Source organism: Pongo pygmaeus, chromosome 9 (genome assembly GCF_028885625.2).
Source record: "Pongo pygmaeus isolate AG05252 chromosome 9, NHGRI_mPonPyg2-v2.0_pri, whole genome shotgun sequence".
Taxonomy (NCBI): Eukaryota; Metazoa; Chordata; class Mammalia; order Primates; family Hominidae; genus Pongo; species Pongo pygmaeus.
In genome coordinates, this window is record NC_072382.2 from 6,982,501 (window position 1) to 6,988,272 (window position 5,772).

General features: G+C 43.4%; 1 long non-coding RNA gene across 1 annotated transcript in view; it reads left to right on the forward strand.

The window, feature by feature from the left end:
- The window catches only part of LOC129008185 (uncharacterized), a 17,333-nt gene extending 13,723 nt beyond the window's left edge, over positions 1–3,610 (forward strand). The window contains exon 3 of the long non-coding RNA XR_008492482.1: positions 2,660–3,610. This is a non-coding gene — a long non-coding RNA (uncharacterized LOC129008185). The remainder of the gene's footprint in view (positions 1–2,659) is intronic.
- The last annotated feature ends 2,162 nt before the right edge of the window (positions 3,611–5,772 follow it).

Genomic DNA, 5,772 nt, shown 5'->3' on the forward strand with positions numbered 1-5,772 from the left:
AAAACACAGTTCCCCCTGAGAAGAAAGAGAAAGAGCTGGAGTCCTTTAAAAATTAACTGCCTGTTTTTCCGTGGCTAGGGAGCCTCATCTCTTCCCCTTTCCCAGGCATTGTGAAGACCCTGTTTCTCTAGCTGTGCAGCTGCAAGGTCACTAGATAGATAAACTCAAGTTGTAAAATATGTTTTTCCTTGAAGAGTAAGAAATGATGGAATGCATGTCTCAATTAATTAAATAACTGTCTTTGTTTCTCACTTCTGTAATATGCTTCCCCCTGCACAGAGCTATCTTAAAAGGTAACTTAACTCTTTGTTCAGGGCTCAGTCCTTTGGATATTAATCCAACTGGGCCAGTACACCTAAATAATAAATATCCTTCTCAACCCCATCCGTCTCTCTGATTCCTTATCAATCCCACTACAGTATGGTGAAATCACGCATCTACTAAAAATACAAAAATTAGCTGGGCATGGTGGCAAACACCTGTAATCCCAGCTACTCCGGAGGCTGAGGCAGGAGAATCACTTGAACCCTGGAGGCAGAGGTTGCAGTGGGCCGAGATTGCACCACTGCATTCCAGCCTGGGTGATAGAGTGAAACTCCATTTCAAAAAAAAAATTAGCCAGGCATGGTGGTGTGTGCCTGTAATCCCAGCTACTTGGGAGGCTGAGACAAGAGAACTGCCTGAACCTGGGAGGTGGAGGTAGCAGTGAGCTGAGATCATGCCACTGCACTCCTGCCTGGGTGACAAAGCAAGACTGTCTCAAAAAAAAAAAAAAAAAAAAGAAAGAAAAAGAAAACATCAGGCTAGGCATGGTGGCTCATGCCTGTAATTCCAGCACTTTGGGAGGCCAAAGCAGGCAGATCACCTGAGGTCAGGAATTCGAGACCAGCCTGGCCAACATGATGAAGCCCTGCCTCTACTGAAAATACAAAAATTATCCTGCCGTGGTGACAGGCACCTGTAATCCCAGCTACTTGGGAGACTGTGGCAGGAGAATTGCTTGAATCTGGGAGGCTGAGGTTGCAGTGAACTGAGACTGTGCCACTGCACTCCAGCCTGAGTGATAAGAGTGAGATTCTGTCTCAACAAAAAAAAAAAGAAAGAAAAGAAAGGAATGAAAACATCAAAGAACTACAATTAATTGTAAACAATAAGATGATTTTAAAAAGCTACAGAGTAAATCTAAGAAAATAAAGGAATAATTAGAGCAAAATATATGAAATAGAGAACAAAGCATAAGAGATAAGATCAACAAAATAGATGGTTCTTTTTTTTTTTTTTTCCAGAGACAAAGTCTTGCTCTGTTGCCCAGGCTGGATTGCAGTGGCTCAATCTCAGCTCACTGCAACCTCCGCCTCCTGGGCTCAAGTGATTCTCCTGCCTCAGCCTCCTGAGTAGCTGGGATTACAGGCACCACCACCGTGCTCGGCTAATTTTTGTATTTTTTTTAGTAGAGATGGGGTTTTGCCATGTTAGCCAGGCTGGTCTCAAACTCCTGACCTCAGGCGATCACCCGCCTCTGCCTCTCACAGTGCTGAGACCAATATTGGCCAATATCTGGCAAGGCTGATTAGGAAAAAAAATAACTATACACAATGTATATGTATCAAATCATCGCATGGCACATCTTGACTATATTCGATCTTTATTTGTAAATCCAGTTTTTAAAAATGAAAAATAGTAAAAAACCACAAAACCAAAATAACCAATTGATACTAAGACATCATAATAGCTACAGTCAAAATGTTTAAAAGGGAAGAGAATTCTATAAATAACTATGAATACATTTGAAAACTTAGAACACATTGGTAAATTTCCCAGGGAAGTATATATCTTACAAAATTTAACACAGGAAGAAACAGAGAGCCTGAACTGACATCTGGCCATTTAAAAAGTTGCACCAAGGCCGGGCGCAGTGGCTCATGCCTGTAATCCCAGCACTTTGGGAGGCTGAGGCAGGAGGAGCGTTTGAGCTCGGGAGTTTGGAACCAGCCTGGGTAACATAGCGAGACTTTGCCTCTACAAAAAAGCAAATGAGCTGCACGTGGTGGTGCATGGCGGTAGTCCCAGGTACTTGGGAGGCTGAGGCAAGAGAATTGCTCGGACCTGGGAGGTGGAGGTTGCAGTGAGCTGAGATCATGCCACTGCACTCCAACGAGATTGTGGAGACCAAGATTTTATCATGCAGATGAATCCTCCAGGTAGCAGGCTTGAAAGAGAATAGATTGTGAATGTTTCTTACCAGACTTAAGAGTGTATTCTATCAGTAAGTCCAAAAGGGAGGAGGTTATAATGAGGCCTGTCTGGCCCCTGCTTCCCATCTTGGCCTGAAATAGTTTTTCAGGTTAAGGTTAAAATGCCCTTGGCTGAGAGGAGGGGTCAGTTTAGATGGTTGGGGGTTTTAGAATTTTATTTCTGGTTTATTGTCTTCCCCTTCTGGCCAAAATTTGCCAGAGGCAACATCAATGGCCACCAAAACTTTTATTGTGTCCCCTGGCATTGCCAGGGCAGCAAGACTGCCTGCCCCGGGTCCATCCTGTCCCTTGGTGGGACTACTTATGGCCAAGGGACATAAATTCAAAGATTTATAGCCAATTTAAATGTTCTAGGAAAGATGAACGTGAACAGGCATTCATTAACCCTTTTTTTTTTTTTTGAGACGAGGTCTCACTCTGTCACCCAGGCTGGAGTGCAGTGGCATGATCTCAGCTCACTGCAACTTCTGCCTCCCAGGCTCAAGAAATCCTCCCACTTCAGCCTTCCAAGTACCTGGGACCACAGACGTGCACCACTATGCCTGGATAATTTTTTTGTACAAACAAAAAGCCAAAGGTGAGGTTACAAAATTGACTTTATGTAGGGAGACCCCCTGAAACTATTGCTATGGAATAAAAGACGAAATGCTCCCGATTATTGTAAATACGAAATTGCATGCAGGATTGTGTAAAGACAATGCCAGGTTGGACTGCCATAACAAGCCAACAGCGCGTGATGTGCTTCTCCCTGCAGAGAGCCTATGAATGGACGTGCAGTCAGGGAGGTTTCACATCACCAAGATTCCTATCCCAGAAAAGCGGATGTTCATAGCTCTGGGAATGGAATGCGACCCTTGTGGAGAGCCTATAAATGGACGCATGAGGGGCACCTGTCCATGTGGATAAGATAGGGCTATAAATGCCCTCAACTTGCCACAGCTCTTCTAGGCCTCTTTAGGGTTAAGGCATACTCCCTTCTGAGAATTTCTGGTCTAACCGGTTGTCTAGTTTCATGTCCTGTTTCTATGGATTGTTTGTAACCAGCTTTTGCTGCAACTGTTACTGCTGATTAATATCTTGCTAATCATAGGTTATGGAAAGACTGTGTTTCTGTTTTTTGACTCTGTTAGAAATTACTGATGCACACACTATATTATAAATTCTTATCTCTGCATACTGTACTTCTGCATACAGATGTTATGTTAAAGAATTACTTCATCCCCATGTGACCATCTCACCTCATAATCAAATGACCCTAAATCCCTCACTAACCTACCCCCGCCCTCACTAAACTTAATAATAAATGCTGGTATATCCAGTGCATTGTTGGCGCTGCAGGACCAGAAGGCGGTGACTCCCCTGGACCCAGCTTTCACTATCTTGTGTGTGTCTAATATTTTTTGACCTGCCGATCTGCCTGGGAACAAAGAGAGAGCCCCATTGTATTGTGGGCTGCTGGCCAGATCCTGCAATAACTTTATCTATCTTTAACTTCTATGTGTTGAGCTACTGTAATCTTGGTTTTAGTTATAGACTTATAGCAATTAACTATACAAAACATAAGCATTATTATAACCTTTTAAGCTAAGGAATTTAGATACTTTTGTGGTGCTGCAGTGCTTTTTGTGGCCTTTTAGTAATTTGTTCTAAGATGGCTGGTAAAACTTTGAAAAAAATATATCTATCTGCATAAATCTCCTAACTAGGAGTATTATACCCAGGAGGCTTTGTCCAGGAGGATCTTTGTATCCTCTCAGTAAAAATTGTCTTTTAATTCTACAAGAAGCAGAAAATTCTTTATGGTTGGGAATGGATAAAAAAGTGCCTGTGTGGTTTGGCTGTGTCCCCACCCAAATCTCATCTCGAACTGTGGTTCCCATAATCCCCATGTGTGGTGGGAGTGACCTGGTGGGAGGTAATAGAATTATGGGGACAGTTTTCCCCATGCTAATCTTGTGATAGTGAGTAAGTTCTCACAAGTTCTGATGGTTTTATAAGGGGCTTCCCTCTGCTCAGCTCTCATTTTTCCCCTTCCTGCCGCCATGTAAAGAAGGATGTGTTTGCTTCACCTTCCACCATAACTGTAAGTTTCCTGAGACCTCCCCAGCCATGCTAAACTGTGAGTCAATTAAATCTCTTTCCTTTATAAATTACCCAGTCTCAGGTATGTCTTTATTAGCAGTGTGAGAACGGACTAATACAGTGCCACACGTTGGCTCAGAAGGCAAAAGTCCCTTTGTCCTTTGCCCAGCTGTTTAGGCATTTGTGTACCCATCCTTGATTTGGAGGATCTGAGCTAACACTATCCCTCAAACCCTGCCCTTACAATGTCACGTGCCCACCTCTTCCACAGCAGCCTCTGGGCCCAGAGGGAGGGTGCTTGTATAGTTTCAACAGCAGGGCATTTGCAGTCAAAAGCAAATTGGGCCCAGTGGGGTGCCAAATGAGGGAGGTTAGCATCTCTAGTCTTCAGAATGCCATGATTCTGGCTTCCTTGGAGGTAAAACAAGGAGAGATAAATAACATTAATAATTTGACAATTGGCCAGGTGCGGTGGCTCACATCTGTAATCCTAGAACTTTGGGAAGCCAAGGCAGGTGGATCACTTGAGCCCAGGAGTTTGAGACCAGCCTTGGCAACATGGCAAAATCCTGTCTCTAAAAAAAATACAAAAATTAGCAGAACCTGGTGGTGTGTGCCTGTAGTCCCAGCTACTCAGGAGGCCGAGGTTGGAGGATTGCTTGAGCCCAGGAGGCAAAGGTGGCAGTGAGCCAAGATCATGCCACTGCATTCCAGCCTGGGTGATAGATACTCTGTCTCAATAATAATGATAATAATTTGACAATTAAAAGAGTATTTGTGTGTCAGGACAAAAGAAGGAACCTATTCCATCAGGGCACCAACTAAAAAGATGAAGAAAAATTATAATCTGGTACTCTTTTTTTTTTTTTTTTTGAGACGGAGTCTCACTCTGTCACCTAGGCTGGAGTGCAGTAGCGTGATCTCGGCTCACTGCAAGCTCCACCTCCTTGGTTCAAGTGATTCTCCTGCCTCAGCCTCCTGAGTAGCTGGGATTACAGGTGCCTGCCACTACGCCCAGCTAATTTTTGTATTTTTAGTAGAGATGGGGTTTCATCATGTTGGTCAGGCTGATCTCGAACTCCTGACCTCATGATCCGCCCACCTCGGCCTCCCAGAGTGCTGGGATTACAGGCGTGAGACACCGCGCCTGGCCTCTAATCTGGTTCTTTAAAGGCTTATTGTAGCCAAGAGATAATTCATGATTCAATCTGCACTCAAAAACAAAAGTCAGGGCTGGAATCTAGTAATAAGTGTTATAATTTTCCTTTGAAAGAATTTCTCTTTCTAGCCCTCCTTTTGTACCAGAGAGAAATTATAGTAAGACCAATTTAAGTGCAAAATAAGTTTTAGGCTTATTATACTTGGCCTGATTTTTTCACATAAAATGCAGCAAGACTTGATTGGTCACACAGGCTCTTATTAATTTGGTTTGATG